At 55.2% G+C, this 4,501-nt stretch overlaps 1 pseudogene; it reads right to left on the reverse strand.

Moving 5' to 3' along the window:
* Nucleotides 1-1,321: 1,321 nt before the first annotated feature.
* The window catches only part of LOC108298948, a 10,921-nt pseudogene continuing 7,741 nt past the window's right edge, over nucleotides 1,322-4,501 (reverse strand).

The raw sequence follows: 4,501 nt of genomic DNA on the forward strand, positions 1-4,501 counted from the left end.
AATGGGTCTGAAAATTTATCTCAGAAACAGAGACTCCCGTGTGCAGGGGCCACTGTGGGCGATGTATGAGCCTCTGTGGTCACAGCTCCTGCTGGACAAGTTTCCACTGAAGGGACAAGGACAATGGAGCAGCGAAGCTGACCCAGTTGAGGACTGACCACATAAAGCCCATGATGGACTCAGCAGCAACTGGGCACAGGCCCCGTCCACACTCGGCTCCTCACAGCCTTCTCCATCCCCACCTGCAACAGACTCAGCAGAGCGAACATGCAGATTCTGGAAGGTTCTCAGCTCTTTATTTCCTCTGTCAAATTTTAAGAAATGACTTATTTAATTAACCCATCAACCTCTCATGCCAAATATTTGAGAAACAAATTTATATTCAGTTTCTTATTTTCAGTAAGAAAGTAAGAGGTTGTAGTTCAGTGCACCATGAAGCTGAGACAGAGATGGAGACACAAGCCCCACCTCTCTGGAACAGGAAAGATGACTGGGGAGGGAACACAGGTCAGCATGGGGACAGGGGTCACGGTGGACATGGGGTGGGCTATCTCTCCACCTCCTCACATTATGCAAACAGGGACGCAGACACATTCAGATGTTTTTGCAGAAAGAGATGCCAGAGGCTCTTGAAGTCACAAAGGGGAGGCGTGAAGAAATCCCACATCTCAGTCCCACACAAGCAGCTGTCTCAGGCTACAGAAAACAACAGTCATGAACAAATTCAGTCAGTCATGGTAAGTGATGACACACTGAAGAGCCCACCACACACTGGAAACGTCCCAATCAAATAATCCATATTACCCAGTCCTGTCCACTCTGCCCCTAACCCTGCCCACTTCAGACCCCCAGCATCTCACCTTTAGGAGCCATGAGAGACAGATCAGAGCCCTGGTCACTGTCGCTGCCTGGGTTAGAACAAAAGCAGGACCTGGTCAGAGTCCGCAGGAAATGTGGGACAGGAGGAATTATGGGGTGGGTGAACTACTCCACACTCCCACCCCCACCACTTACATGCAGCCTGAGAGTAGCTCCTTCTTTTTCCACCTATGGGAAGAAAACTTCCTGTGAGGGGACAGGGAGGAGGCAGGGCCCTGAGATCTTAGCAGAAACTCCAAGTCTTGGACCCAAGAGAAGTTTCTAGAACTATGACTACAGACCCAGGGCAGGATCAGAAAACACAAGGAAAGCAGGTGTGGGTCCTGGACCAACCGCATTCCTAAGGTTTGTCCTTAGCAGGGAACTTCTTCTGACTTGTGAATGCTGGGATCTGGACCCCAACACCATAATCGTCAAGGTGATACATCTGTCCTCCATTGTCACATGTGCTTCACAAAAGATTAAGTGCTGGCACACAGGGCCCCAGGCTGGGTCAGCCCATGTGCGGATGGTCCTTCCCAGTAATGAGGCAGGGGAACACTTCTACCTGGGGCTTGAAACCCCAAAAGGGACAAGAAAACCCAGACTTCACTCCTCACCCCTTCCCTACCTGAGCTCAACCTCCTCCACATCACAGCAGCGACCACAGCTCTGACGACCACAGCTCCCAGGATGGCCAGGCAAGCAACGATGCCCACGGTGAGGATGGTGAGCTGGGAATATGGCTCTGGGAAAGAAGGGGAGGTGAGGGCCCCTGACCCCAGGCCTCAGCCCTGACCCTGCTGAAGGCTCCTGCTTTCCCTGAGGGAAAGGGCTCCTGCTTTCCCTGAGAAAAGACATGACACCCCATTCCCCTCCTTACCCATCCCCCTCCTTACCCCATCTCAGCGTGAGGGGCTCCAGCAGCCCCTCGTCCTGTACATGGCATATATATCTCTGCTCTTCTCCAGAAGGCACCACCACAGCTGCCCATTTCTGGAAGGCTCCATCCCCTGATGGCCTGGTCTCCACAAGCTTGGTTTCCCTGGTGTGGTCCTCCCCATCCTGCTGCCAGGTCAGTGTGATCTCCGCAGGGCAGAAGCCCAGGGCCCAGCACCTCAGGGTGACTTCATGGTCAGAAACTTCATGGGTCACGTGTGTCTGACAGGAAGAGTTTAAAAATTCAGGTGCTTTGTATCTCTCATGAGACACCCCAGTAGCACCCATNGACAGGAAGAGTTTAAAAATTCAGGTGCTTTGTATCTCTCATGAGACACCCCAGTAGCACCCATGTGACCATCCCGAGAATGGACAGGACACCTGAGCTGTCAGAACTCAGATCCCAGCCTGGACACAGACACCTGGGATAATCTCCTATTCCGTGGAAAGTTCTAGTCTCTGAGGCAGGAACAGCGACTTCTGCTCCTGACCTGAATGGAGGCTGAGGGACTCAGAGAAGCCGAAATCAGACTTTCCAACACATTGAGTGTGAGGCAGAGAACAAGGCCTGAGAGAAAAAGTCACGGTGCCCAAAGCTGTTGCAGGGGTCAAAAGGGACCCCTGATCAGTATTCCAGGGACTGCCTTCCCCCTCCATTTCCTCTGAGACATCATCCCTTAATTGTCCTAGAGAGCAGAAGGGGCCCTCAGAGGAATCTCAGGAAAACTCATGCCATTCTCCATTCAAGTGAGGGCGACATTCTAGCGCTGATCCCATTTCCCTCCCCTCCTCGCGGGAAGCCATTTGGGAGTTCTATAGGAGATGGGGAAGGCTCCCGACGCCCCGGTACCCGTGCGCTGCAGCCTCTCCTTCCCGTTCTCCAGGTATCTGAGGAGCCACTCCACGAACTCTCCCTTCAGGTAAGCTCTCGATTGCTCCACCACGTTGGCCGCCTCCAACTTGCCCTGGTGCTCTGAGCCACCGTGTCCGCGGCGGTCCAGGAGCGCAGGTCCTCGTTCATGGAGATGTAATCGTTGCCGTCATAGGCGAACTGGAGATACCCGCGGAGGAAGCTCCAGTCCGGCCCCACATCGCAGCCAATCATTCCCTGGAGGTTGTGAGACCCTGGTCGGGTCCCCGAGGTCAGCCGGACCCATCCAGCGCCGCCCCGCCGGGACCAACCCGCGGGCATTTTGGCCTAAACTGAAAATGAAACTCTGTAAAGGCGCCTGGGGCTCTCCCCATTAGAGGGTCTGGGCGGGTCCCGCAGCCTCGGGGTGGATCTTTATCCGGAGACTCCGGGGGGACCCGGGTTGTCTGTGAGGAGTGGGAGGGGTCGTGACCTGCGCTCCGGGCGGGTGTCACTCACCGGCCTCGCTCTGGTTGTAGTAGCCGCGCAGGGTCTGCAGGCCCACTCGGAAAGTCAGTGCCTTGGCCATGGCTCTCCGCGTCTCCCGGTCCCAATACTCCGGCCCCTCCTGCTCAACCCACGGCGCCCGCGGCTCCATCCTCGGACTTGCGGCGTCGCTGTCAAACCCCACGAACTGCGTGTCGTCCACGTAGCCCACGGCGATGAAGCGGGTCTCCCCGCGGCCCGGCCGGGACAAGGCAGTGCCGAAATACCTCAAAGAGTGAGAGCCTGGGGACAAGGAGAGGCTGAGACCCGCCCGACCCTCCTCCCGGCGAGGCTCCCCGGGTCCTGCGCCCCCGCCGGGCGGGCCCCTAGCTCCTCCTAGCAGAAGTCGTTTCCCTTCTGACGCCGCACTTACCCGCCCCGGTCTCGGTCATGGCCAGGATCCCCGAGAGCAGCAGGAGGAGGGTTCCAAGCGCCATGACCTCAGCCTCGGTGTCTGGGGAAAATCTGAGTCCCAGTGGGTACGTGGGGACTTTAGAACTGGGACCTCGACGGCGCTGATTGTCTTTTCTACATCGAATGGAAGTGGGAACTGGGGTCGCCTGGTGAGTATCCTGGAAGAAGGACCCAACATAGGTTGAGAGAAGTGGTGAAACACAGGAAAGTGGGGGAATCCGGAACGCTGCTGCCCAGTGCAGATGGGTCCTTGGAACCTGACACCCTGAGACCCACGCCCAGGACCTGGGACTTTGTCCTGATCCCTCACAAGCCTCTTTGTCACACTGATTGCATGAGTCCTGACCAAGGATCTGTCTATGGAAACCGGGGAGAGGTAGAGAAGCCAGGGCTGCGCCCAGCCCCTTCCGAATCACTTCTTGCCCTGGAATCCGAGTCCCTGAACTGGACTCCGTGCGTCCCACTCCTTACCTCTCCCTTCGAACTCTTGTACAAGGAAACTCACCATGGGGAACTTGATGCCAGAGAGTGAGCTCGCCCTGGGAATGGAGGTGTAGAGACAGGGGTTTTCTCTCTAAACCTGGTCAAGTTTTGTCTGAAGGCACCAGATAGAGATTCTCATAGAGACCAGTTTCCTTTTTGTTTATTAATACAGTAGGTAGCACAATACTGGCAATCCCTGAATGATTAGGATTCCAATCTGTAAAAGGCCTGTTGCAAAACAGCATTACAGTTAAATTCTCAAAGCTGTTTTACTTTCCCAGACTAAGGATCTGTGACTCAGTTGTTACATTTAAAATCATCTTCATTCCCTAGCCCAAGATTCCGCGTGTGAGCCCAGAACATCTCCCTAATACAAACAGAAAACGGTCTGTTGCGGTGGCGGGGGGTGGG

Source organism: Cebus imitator, unplaced genomic scaffold, assembly GCF_001604975.1.
Source record: "Cebus imitator isolate Cc_AM_T3 unplaced genomic scaffold, Cebus_imitator-1.0 Scaffold1256, whole genome shotgun sequence".
NCBI classification, from domain to species: Eukaryota; Metazoa; Chordata; class Mammalia; order Primates; family Cebidae; genus Cebus; species Cebus imitator.